This window comes from Temnothorax curvispinosus, unplaced genomic scaffold (genome assembly GCF_003070985.1).
Source record: "Temnothorax curvispinosus isolate PA1 unplaced genomic scaffold, ASM307098v1 QBEX01006326.1, whole genome shotgun sequence".
NCBI lineage: Eukaryota > Metazoa > Arthropoda > Insecta > Hymenoptera > Formicidae > Temnothorax > Temnothorax curvispinosus.
Window position 1 is genome coordinate 1,246,514 of NW_020216106.1, and position 13,573 is coordinate 1,260,086.

Genomic DNA, 13,573 nt, shown 5'->3' on the forward strand with positions numbered 1-13,573 from the left:
GTTAAATAATTCTGCCATCTTATCTATTATCGCCATTGCGTGTATTTTATGCGTTTAAATTTATATAAAAACGTGTAATCTATTCGACGTTGTAAATCGTAAATTCTCTTCAAAGACTTGTTGACGGCTCTCTTAATTTTTTTCTTTTACAAATTACACTTGATAGAAAATCGAATTATTAAATTAAGTGTATTTCTGCATGAAGGGATTTGGATGCACCGGAGTGGAAGCGTTTCGCCTCGTTATTCGTCCTGGCCATTGCAAATTTACCACTCGGACGGTGATCACGCTAATAAGGACTGTCGACATCATACCGGCCACCGCAGCGTAAATTAATTTGTAGAAGCGTACACATATTGGTGAGTCCATATTGTTTCGTGAGATCGTTGTTTTATCATTTTCATCATAAACTGCTATTCCTCGGAGAATTATTTAGCGCTCGTTCGAGAATGACGAATACTTCTTAATTCTATTAACGGGATAATTTCCACTCCGTGAAATTATGTCGCTATTTATCATTATTATCACGAAGTTCGTGGCGTAATCTAATTTTTAATTTGACAAGGAAGGGACAGAAAGACGCGCGACGATAATTGCATGCGCGTATCTTTTAGTCGCGTGCGTGTAATACTTCTCGTATTCATATATCATTCTTTCAAAGAAGAATGATATACGAGGCGATAACGTGAGATTTCTCATAGTCCTTTACGGTCAAAGGTTAACAGTTTCCGATACAAATATTCTATTTTACTCTGGTCACATGGCGACGCATGCACATCTCGTTTTACGTCCGATATCTTCACTCTATTGGCATTTGCCACCTACTGTCGTCAGATATCACAAGCTGCGCGATTTCTAGAGACGAAAACACATTTAGACTCTTGACAGATTGCGATAAAAGGTAGGATAACTTAAGAATTGTTTGGAGTACCTGAGAAAGCTTTCCCTAATAGTACATTGTACGCCATCAGTGGGTACAATTCAATCGTATATCTAACTGTTTTTTTTAACCTTTTGTGTTGAATCGGATTTTGTTAAAACCGTAGAATTAGGGCAACGCGGAATTAACGTACGTGCGACTGTACAAACAACGTGTCCATGCGTGTCCTTACGTCACTCCGTGCCACGCGTATAGTTTGCGATAGGATTAAACGTTCAAACTGCGTGGTTATCGATCGCGCGAGCCAATTAGTAAGCAACAAAGTGACTTTGTCGCGACCCGTGCATTTGTGTACCGAGTACGTGGAGAAAAGTCCGGAAAGAGGGTAACAACGGGAGATAAAACGGGTGGAATTGCCGCGAAGGAGTTAGATAGGTGTTTTTTTTCCTTTATTTTCCCTTCGGATCGTGACGATTAGTTGCGTTCTTTAATTGGCTCCTATACGAGGGTCGCCGCGATATATCGGCTCTATCGCTTCGTTCCCGCTTCGTACTTACGAAGCAGATTTCTTGTCGACGGTTTTCCACCGTCAATTAGGATACGCGTGGCAGATTCGGTTGAGCATTACTTTTCTGTAAGCATAGCGAGCGTGGGAGCTGTGTAATGTGTAAATAATTAATCTGCCGCACACGCAATCGCTGTACTTTTTACGATGTATTCAGCGACACGAATCTGAATGCAACAGCTTGAGTGTCACATATTGTCGAATGAAGTCGAAAACAAAATTTCAGCAAAATCCAATTGTCGCTGTAGATTTTAACAAATTCTTTTTTCTTCTAAAAAGGAATTTATCTCTTTCTCAAAGAACTTTTTTCTAATATTATTTAATACATAGCTTAGATAGAAAAACAACGAACCTTTTACCAGACTTAATTAATATTTGATTACATTTAGATAATATTGGAAAGGAATGTTCTGTAATACAATTTGCAAAAGTTTTGTGATTTTAATAGGAACCATTATATACTATAAGCAGATAGATGTTTGCTGTTACTATACGGACAGTGATATAAATGTTCGCCGGAAGATTAATGTTGACAAGCTAAAGAAAATTTATTTTCAGAGGCATTGTCGCGCTAGAAAAATAACTTTTTAATGTCATTGTCATTCATACATTAAAAGCTTTTACATGTATCTTGCGTAATTTAGTATATAAACAATAATAACATAAATAATTAGATCTCAGAAAATCATAGGCATATAATAGATAGAAAAATTTAAGAAAAAACTTAACGTACCATATTCTTGAATTTCTATACAAGTCGCGAGAAGTTTATTTCGGTATATCTTTTTGATTATTAAATTTATCATCTGTCATCTCTTTAAAATGGAATGTGCGAACAGGCGAATCGATAGAAAATGCAGACACACTAGAATGCCTTGTGCTCTTCATCAAATCAAAGAATCGCACTTGGTCTAGTATGATAATAACATATACCATTCTCTATGCCTACACTTGAATCTGTCTTTTGCATAATGGCCAAGATTATTGTGTAGGTTGCTGAATGTGTTCTGAGGGAAATTTTGAGAGAAAGGAGAATGTATATAGGAATTCAGTATGCACGACCCTCAATTTATTCTCAATTCCAGAGAGAGAATAAGGATTAAAGATGAATGAATGCGGGCGTAATTCGGCAGCTATTCGGTGCCAGCATAGGCATAGATAATTCATTAAATTAGAAGAACGTTGGATAATAAATTAGAGCTCTCGGAGATTTGCAGGTAAAAATATTACGATTTTGTTTCTTCACATGAAGAATGAATTCCTTTTTCGAGAATTATTCATGGAAATTAGATAAATGGAGAACGAATTATACAAATATTATTATTAGACGAAAGAGAAATTGCTCCTATATGACATCAACTGCTGTTTCAACACTGAGTGTTTGAAACATTTGCATTTTGATGGTTTTCGCCAAAGGCTAGAAACGTATTGAATATAAATTTCTTATCGAAATTTTTCTCTTATAGAAGTCATGTTATTCAACATTTCTCTGAATATTTCGCCTCTATTACTCATTCTTTACATGTGCACGTGTTCTAAGCGCGCAGCGTTCGAATATGGAAAAGTTTTCGACATATGTATATTTCACTTCGAGAAAATAAATTTGAGGGAAGAGAGCGAGTTTAAAAGTTTATATCGAGCATCAATACGTGATGGATTCCGTTTATGATACCATGTGTCTGCCAAACCGAAATTAAAAGCGAAATTTTCTTGCGACCGTTGCAAAAATATTTCGAGGTCAGCTGTAGATAAGACGCTGTAATTTCTTGAGATAAAAAGATCGGTTTATTATCATAAAAATAAATTTTTGATCTTTGAAAAATAAAAATATTATTTCATGTTTAGCATGGAAGAACACGACTTGAAATATCATATCGAGAAGACAAATAATAGAGAAATATTGTGTTGGCATGAAAATACGTTTACGAAGAGAAGCTCCCAATCGCAAACAATCGGTTCTGAAAGGATCAATAAAAAATTCAGTAGCGCCAAACGCGATTATAGCCCGATGTTCGATCTATGCTTTTTTTATTGATTGAAGCTATCGTGTTCCTTTTTCGGCTTTTCACGAGCTGAATCCAAGTGCTGGATAATGATACCGTAACCGGTCTATACACCGACAAGTTCGTGCGCGTTGGTGTATAATCCGCCGGATTCGTCTGTGATTTATAGATTTGCTTCGCGTACCGCGGTTTAAAGTTGTCGAAGTACCCCCTTCGTACGCGTGTTACACCTATAAGATGAATATGTAACAGTAATTTTTGCAGTGTAATGGAAACCTTTACGTGCCTTGTGCGATCTTTTTTATTCCAATCTGCCCGTGTATACACACATATGTACACACAAGGTGCATTTTACTCTATCGAGGTACAAAGTAATAGGAAGAACGTATGATACGCTACATTTTTCACCATATTGCATTTCCAAGAATACATGTTTACACGTAGAAAATACAATAAGCTTTTCACGTGTGTATGAGAGGTGAAAAATAACGGGAGTACATTCATAAGCAAACAAGTGTGAGGAGAAACAGAGCAGGCGTAATCCGTGCTGAAGCGTCGCGCCGCGTCACGTCGCGACGGCGGTCGCTTTTGAACCACCGCCTTTATTTCCGCTGCTTTTTTCTTTTTTTTTTCACATCGCCGTTAAGACGCGGCACGATACCGAGTTTCGCTAAGCCGTTAAAACGGATTTAACGCGGCCGCAATAACTTCGTCGGCGCTTTCTTGGCTTTCGATAGAGCGAGGATGTCGGCGGCGTCAGTCTTCAATACGGCAAGTGGAACGACTCGATGAATAAGCCGTCGCATCGTCGCGTCGTAGCGTTTCTCCTTACGAGTAGCTTTCTCGTTAAAAGCTGAACTACGATTCTGGTGTAACGAGGGATTTGGGAATACCACCTCCGTGCCCTTTCTTAATTTCTTTTGCCGTACCGTCCGGCTTCACTGCCGAAAGATTACGGAAATTAAGTGCTCTGAGAACATCACGATGGAAGGGAAGGAAAAGGTACTTTTCGCAAATTTGTATTTTTATAAATTGAAGTCTGCATGTTAAAAATTTTACGTAACATCGTAACCGATTGACATGCCGATATGATCGTCGCGAGGACACGCGAGTGAATTTATTATAAGATAATTCCATTAGAGAGAGGATTCTTTTGAATATTTTAGTGGATTAGCAGCCGCGTATTTTTATACATTTTTTAGTTTTTACGTGTGATACAGTGAACGTGATGTAAGAATAGATTCGTAAATTAAATACTTTGACAATCTTAATGAGGTGAATATCCTCTTGTCACGTTTACGACAAAGTTATTTATTGACAAAGCTACAACCGTAGTAGTCGCTCCGAGGGTTAATTACACTCCGGAGGTTAATTTGGGCTATTCCGGAGCTTAACGAGTTTGCACTTGGATCCGATAAAAACCACATCATTTTTTCAAAGGCGATATAAGCGAGACATCCAGTGCATATCTCATTTGAAAAAATTGGAGGAGCATTTACATATAAAGTATTATTTAATAAATATAGGTCTAATATCTAATAGTATAATATCCGCAACACAAAAATATATATTAAATTTCGCGTAAAACGTTTATATTGGGAGTGGTTATTTAATCAGTAGCTTTTTGTTTTTAATGAGTTTGTTAAACTGGCAGGGTTATTTAGAAGTTAACGTTACACAATTTTTCCGATGAGAGTATTATGTCACATTTATATAATTACATGCATGTCATATAGTGTTTTTGTTTACGTTTTCGCAAGTTGCTTATTTTCAACTTGCTGCTTGAGGAAATTATAATAATGCATGTCGGACCTCGCTATCGCATTTCGGATGATTATATTCCATGGAATATAATTACTGTCGGACGGACTGTAATAAAGTTTTCCATTACATTCTGTTTCCGAGCAGTTCTCCTGAAGAATTTCAAATGAAGATATTACTGAAAATTCCCTCGGTGCCCTCCCCGTATCTAAATACGTCGCGCGTCGGCCGGCAAGTTAGACGGGCTACATCTCGGACGCGATTTTATAAGCATTTTCCGCTCAGGCGCGAGAATTCGTGGATTTAACATTCAGGATGACGTTTCGGAGCTGCGGAAACATTACACAGCTATGGCGTGCAGATTCGTGCATTTCCAACGTGTCTTTGTAATCCAGTCAAGCTTTCATAACCGACTGCTCTTGTATGTTGCCATCAGTCTGACGAGTTTCACGCGAACGCTTTCTCTCTCTCCCCTGCTCTTTCTCCTTCTCTTCCTTCTCTTTTCCACCGTCTGCTTATGCTTATATTCTATTTATCAGTATATATATTTGAATAAATTTGAATCGTAGCGCAGTCAGGCGTGCAACTGCGAGTTTTTTGCTTGTTAAACTTTTTTTAAATTAAACATTCGTGCAAATGATCGCTGCGAAGTTGAAGAAATTAATGACTTCGCGCACCTAATGACCGACGATAAGAACGATCGAGGTGTGTGCGAGACGTTCTCCTTCGCTTTAAGTTCTTAAACATTTAATTGCACGAGTCGAGACTTCAGCGAAGGTGAGAAGTTTGACGGCGCGGGCGTGGTATGTGGCGCGCTCTAATCTAAATAATTCTTAATAAATCGCGTCAAATCTGTTTTTCCCTGAAAAATATATCTGCATGGAATATACCATATAATTTTCTCTCTTCTCTCTCTTTACACATATTTCAATTTTTTATTTAATATCTACGAATATTTAATATGGTTTATATCCGATAAAGCTGAAAATTTCTTTTCGATAACGTGAATAAAAAATTTTGTTATTTAAATTATTTTTAATCATGAATATTCCATCACGTTTTTTAATACGACGTATATAAAATTTGATAAATTTGCGAATGTGTAAGGAAGAATACGAAAATTGAAGTATTGCGAGAACGAAGTTTTGCGTGAAAGATTCGAAGGTTCTTGATTATTTTCGAGCCGATGTACGGGTTTAACGAGTCCCTCTATTTTTGTTCCTTTATGAGTATTTAATTTATCCGTCACTTCGTGAGCCATTAATCAAGCTGACGTTGCCCATTAATACATTAATATACGCCCGTGTCAAAGTTCACAGGGCAGCTGAAGTATCAAAGTGTCGAAGAAGAACGGTGGCGTGTATTGTGCAAGAAATTACAAAGAAGATGTTACATCATTTCACGTTTCGAGAGACAAGCGAAGAATAACGATTTATTATTTTTCTCATACCTTTCCTACTCTTATCTCCGCTGCCATCTCTGCTCTGTCACTTTTGTTATCGCCATGTAATATGTTTAGTTCATTTCTCGCCGTCTGAGAAAAATGCAATGGTCGCGTCCGCTCGATTTAACATGCGTCTAGAGAAATGTTCGATTTACGTGCGATTGCTAGATCCACTTCCGGCGTAAATAAGTTGCGTGAGTAGAGATCCCCGAAATCTCTCTCTAGACGTGACGCGCATAAATCAGTTCAATTGGCCATCAAGCTCGTATGTGGCTGACTATTAAAATCGCACGTTCCGATAAAAAAAATGCATCGGTCGTATATTCTGCATGACCGCTCTATTTTTATTACGCGAGTATTTGTTATTGATTCACGCATTCGTATTTGGGTGATCGAAAATTTCTGATCAATGTGCCTGGCGCGAAGTAAATCTGTTCTCGGTCATATATACACGGTGCCATTAAGGCGCGACACGCTGTGGCGTGAGTTTTATAAATGACGCGGGGGAATTGAGCGGGCGTGTTGTAATTAACGGTCGACGACGAATTAAATCTTCAAAAAACAGCGCGCGGGTCAAGAGATTTTTTCCATCTTCGGGAACGCTTGGCACAATTACTTCCAATTATCGCGGATTTCTCGGAGCTAGGGAGAGGAAGTTTCTCGTTGCCGATGCACTCGATACGATTCTACATTTCTTTCTATAAAAGTTTCTGGAACGGAATTTGTAGCGTCAATAACGACCAATTAGCTGCTGTGTGCACGAATAGTAGAATGGGGTGAACCTGGTTCCATCAGAATCGCATCGTTTTCATCGCATATTCATTCACAGAAACAATGTAATGTATACGTATACACAATTGTGCGGGATATAAATAAATTCTCTCAAAAAGATGAGGATTCCGTGCGTCCTAATAAATTACACCTTAGTGGTGCATACGTTTGTTATTGATCATCCGCTCTGATTTTATATAAGCCAGAGAATATTAACGGCAGAAAGATCAATTGCATTATTTGCTTTTGACTTATATTTATTCGTTCGTTGCAGTAATAGTCTCATCGATTAACAGTCATGCCTCTGAGTTATACAAACGTATTAAATTCTTTAGTAATCTATTTAGTAATCTTATTTGCAAATGAGAAATGGGAGGAATAAAACGGTGACGTAAGATGACGCAGCTTTTTGTGTTAGCCAACACATTATTACGTAAATCCTTTGCTGATTAAATTAAGCTTTTTATATTGCTTTACTAACGAACAAGGTGCGAAATCATGTTGGTATTAAAACGTGTAAGCTGAGAAACTCGTTGTCTTTTTCGGGGGATATAATCCTGCTTTATACAGCATAATCTTTCGGGAATGTGCGTTTCCAAGGCAACACTCCGCAGGCAGCCTGGTTCGTTGATAAGCCTTGTTATTTTTTCGTTGGATGATTTACTATGTACACAATGTTTAATTTTTATTTTTATTCCAGAATCTTTTTTGAAATGAAAAAGATTCATACTGGTGCATCAGTTCTCGTTCACATAAATAAAATAGCTTTTGAATATTGATCCATATATCAATTAGTCTTCCTAATATCTTTTCATAAGGTAGAATTTGTCACAATTTATTTCTAATAAAATCCTGCAAACGTCCGGACTAAATGGACAAGGTGTAATGCAAATTTAAGGGAGAGTTAATGATCCGACATCGAGAGGGCAAACGACGCATCTTCGTTCGCGGAGATAAATTGAGGAGCATTAAGGGAGACCCGACTCCTACGCTTTCTTTAATGATTTAACCTGTCACGCTCCTTAGTGCCCCTAATTGTGGAATGCACGCCATTTAGGAGCTTCTTCGTTGCCTCATTAAGGATAATGTCGTTTAAATTTACGAAATTATACGCGAAAAATTTTACGCCAGAAAAACTAAGAGAGTTCTCGAAAGAATGAATCTCCTCGCACATAAAGTGGTCTAATAAAGACATAGATAAATAAATCAAAGATAAATAGAGCAAAAATGTGCAGTCAGGCAATTTAATAATATCAACATTCGACGTGTGTTTTTATAGTTTTCATATTGTCTAATCTAATATTATCTACTATTGAAAATTTGCAAATTTTTTCTTTCAAGATTTTTATATTATATAATTTTTATAGATTTTTTAATTTGATTATAATTGCGTTTCTCTCTCTATACATATTCTTCCTGATTTATCTCTTATTTAAATATTTTTCTAAAAGTACATATTTAAAAATATGCGATTTTAGAAAAGAAACAAAAGAAATACAACACAGACGACTTGAAAACTAAAAAGAAAATAGTGAGTTTTTGCAATATCGTCTTTGTGGTACAGTAAACATTATCTGAATTGTTCAGATACATTCACTCTGTATCTGAAAGACGGTATTGCAAAAACTCCCTAATAATACGAAGGACCGGGCTCTTTCACGAATATGCACGTTGTTTTGCTGAAAGCTAAATAATTTAACTGTGAAATACGACGCTGTATTCTGCAGTGAATTTTTTCATCAAATCCTGCGCGAGATTGTGTGTTGCGCGTTCTGCAGACTACGTTAATATATTTTCCAGAAAGGCTGTGCGTAAGAAAGGCATATGGTTTCGTGCGAGGTATCATTTTGAAAGAGAAAGAAATTCGTTCCTTAATTTCGCAAAGGTAACGAAACCGCGAAACAGTAATAGAATTTTTCCGTTGAAACATCGGCACACGTATAGTTTCATCGTCGTGAATCGCCGAGAGTGAATCTGTCGGCTCGTGTACGACTGAGAGAAAGCCTGCATATACAGTCGAGAAAGACTTTTCACGGAACGAAAGAGGCTTTCAATAGACGTGCGAAGACAAAAATTTCTCGTGCACTTCGCGGAAGCGTTACCGCGTGGTACGTCATCTTCAAAATCGGCGGTAAATTTTTCTAAAGCAAAGAACGGGAAATGGGAGAACCGCCAGAAATGCCCGGGAGTTTTTTACGTTCGGCTGAGCGAGCGACTCATTTCTCTGCACCGCAAAGAGTATCAGTTTTTCGTGACTAATTCATTGTGTTTCTTTAACAATTTTTATTCATGTATTTGCTGCGCGCGATTTAGCGATATATGCATTAGGTCTTTTTCGTTTTTCAAATTTTTTTATATGTATACAAAACGTTTCGTTTAATATTCCAATTGTATGCCTTGTAAATACACAAAGTGCAACTATGAAATTAAAAGAACATCTTTAATATTTTAAGATATATTATAAACATGAAAGAATCATTATATATAAGAGAAAACAGCTTGACAGTTTTTTTTTTAATGGAAACTTTTCTCCAATTAAAGTCTTGTAGATCTTTCTTGAAGCTTTTATAAAAAGTATGTGCAACTTTTTAAAATTTTAAACGTTTAAAAATATCCAGAAATATTACTGCGCGTGAATAAATATTATTGCTCAATAAATGCATCTTGATTTGATACGCGATTACTGCATATATAATTGCTATAGCAATTTTCCTTCTCTCTAATAGAGTTTTTTTGGCATATATTTCATGGTCTCTCCGATATATTCTACGATGTTAAAAGATCAAGTTTTTTGCTGTAATTATTTAGTAGCTGCCAATAGAGAACTATGATACTCCTCTGACGATCATTAAGGCACATAGCGCTTGATTACCGACAAATAAAATACAACTTCACAAAAGCATGGGTTGGTTGAATCAATACTTTAATCAGAGCCATTTACCGAACCTTTGATATTTAATAAAATAACAGTATTTAATAAAGTGACAAGTTTTAACGATATAAATGACTTTATACAACCTTTACACGTTTATGAGTTAATTTGTTTTAGTAGTTTTATTTTTCGATTTATCGTTTCTTTTTTATCGCGGTAATTTTTATCCGTTCGAAAAGTCGTCCCACGTTTCGTTCTATACTCGTAAGGTATATTTTTAAAATCAAATGCATGGACGGATATAATAGGATAAAAATGAACTTCGTACGCGTTCAATATAAAAGCGTAAAAAAAATTCTCGACTTTAAAATGTACATCGGCCTCCTCTGCAGTCTAGTAATTAAAAATTCGTGATGCATGTCTTACCCTCTTGGGCAGCCACATGCTGTTTGTTCGTTCAAGAACAGAAGCACGGAAGAATTTGTATACTCTGTAATATTTTTGCTTAAGAAATAAAAAAAAGATTTTTAGAATGGGGGACTACGCGCTCGAGACCAAACGACGTTCAAGCAATGCTCACGTATAATCATCGAAATTGAAACTTCTTGAAAAAAATATATGTAACATATATATATATATATATATATATATATATATATATATATATATATAGAGAGAGAGAGAGAGAGATTCTCGCCTACCTGTCCTATCGCACCTGGGGCGGAATATAAATCTCGTGAAAGTCGCCAATGACAGATGAATCGAATAGAGGATATTGTGATAATAAATATTAGATAATTTACGGTACATATAACATATAACTAACGAATATTGAAATTTTCATGATAATCACGAAATTAATAATGATTTGAAATGAGAGTGAAAACATGTATGTCAATTGATATCGTGATAATTAATCCTAGCAACTAATTTAAAAATAATTATTTTATTTTGAAAATTTAGAATTATTTATAGTTTAAAAGTTTTGTAAAAATATTCGCTCTTTCTAGTTGAAAGATATTTACTATTACGAAAAATTGCGGTAATGATCAAAGACAAGTGTGTTTACTCAACAATCTATAGATTGACCTATTTTTCCGATTATTATTTACATTTTTCCATGAAATATAATGAATATTGAAATGAATATTTTTGCTTTGCTGCATACCGGCTATCTTACGTGTTCTCTACGCCATGGGCAGCAGAGCAAAGGGATATACGTTGAATTCATTTTATCAGAAAATTGACATTTCACTCGAAGTGCTGAAAAAAAGCACCATTATTTTTTTTTTATTATTATCATCCGCACGGAAGAGGAGATTCGGATTTCGCGTATCGCAATTTCATCCGCGTGGAATATTCATACGGCGGAGATTAAAGCGAACGGAACGCCGTAAAACTATATGAAACCTCGTAAAGCATGTGTTAAGCGGCGAGTATAATAATATTTATTAAAGGAGCCCGGAGTTACGCGGGATTCATTATCTTTCTGTATCATCGAACAACACTCCGCATCAGGGGTGTCCCCGGGAGTACCTAACCGAAAATCGAATTTTGGCACTCCGCCGCCGATCGTGCAATATTGCGACGAGGACTCGGCCGATCAGCGAGTCGAGATATCACAAACTTCCCCGACAAATCTCTCGCGGTCCAAGCGAGAGATAGAATTTCAGGTTCATCGAGCGTATGATCGCGTGGGAAGGGATAGGCCGATAGCTGCAACGTACAACTGCCGATTAAGCATCTGTCGATTTTATTCATAACTCACTCTTGCACGAAATGGACTCTGACATGACACGTTTATAACGTTTGCATAATAACAGTTTCCAAGAATTATTTTTGCAAGTAACCAAAGTAGCAGATAAAAAATATAAAAATATGCAATGATACACGTGTATATTTATATATTTTATTGTGGTAGTTACTTTTTTATTTTATGCAAGAATATTTATAAATTTTTGTATTTTTTATACATTTAGTCTAGTTCAATGATTTATCTTAATAATCTAGTCTGATCACTCGCAATGAAATGTATTGATTTAAGAGATACACAATGCTTTTTTTAGATAAATAACAATTGTATTTGTATACTTACCGTCTTTTCCTTAAAGCATTCTCTAAACTGCGGAAGATGAAAGATCCTCAGTAATTTATTTCAGGCAATTAAGAATTGAGCGGGACATGCCGTGAAACAGGAAACTTCATTTATTAATATCATTATACCGCTGTTCACATTTACCACTTTATTCGAAATGAGTCTCGCAACTCTACATATCACCGGTGTATACTACTTCTCATATTTGTCTATATAGAAAATGACGGTGTACAAGAGAGCGGAAATTTTATCTTGAGTTCTATTTCCGATCTCCCGAGTGCGAAGATTTATCAATGGAGTTTTTGATGTTTCGATGTCCACGTCTTATTCGAGTTTGTGGCCGTAATAATTTTTCTTCAGATAACGTGGATAATTCCAAAGTGAAGAACTATCCTGAAAACAAGGCACGTAACGCTCTTGTATTCGATACGTGCAAAGAACATCACGGCGAATTGAATCAGAAAAATTGAATTAAGACTTTCAGACGGAAATTATATCTCAGCAGCTATATCCGGTAAGATTTATACCACGCTCATAATGAACAACTCTGCCAGACTTCGCATTACAATGGATAAATTAGCACAATATAAAAGTTTCTTTATTAATATTACCTCTGCAGAAACTTTTTAGTAGCGCTCGGCGGGTAATCTTAGAAGGCATGTAATTCTAGTTTATTAATGCAAACGTATATATTTAATGTTATCTATGTATATGTTCGCGCGCAAAATATGTTATTTTACTGGTTTGCGGAAAAGGGCAAACGTTATTGTTGAAAGTAAATTCATGCGAAGTTTGAAAATGTCATATTAAAATGGAGCGCCTCGTGTGGAAATATTAGAGAACAACGTGTTCTATTCATGTATTCGGAGGCTAAGGTAAATATTTTTCCAATCTATCAGAGATCTTTTGGCAGCTCGGCTTCCACAAATGCTATGAATATTCAGCTTATCGCAAATATTTTTCCGGCGCGGAAAAACGCACGCAAGAGACAACTGCGCGCCGCGTAACGTTATCTCTGCATTTATCCGGGAAAGTGTAAGTTGTGCACAGAACCGAATAGCGTAAAGATTTGTCAGCCCGGGAACGCCGGCGTACCTGAAACTTCCTTGATAAATCTCTGGTAGCGATATCGGAAATGGAATCCGGAATAGATAATTTCACTTTCGCCGCGATCGCGAGCGC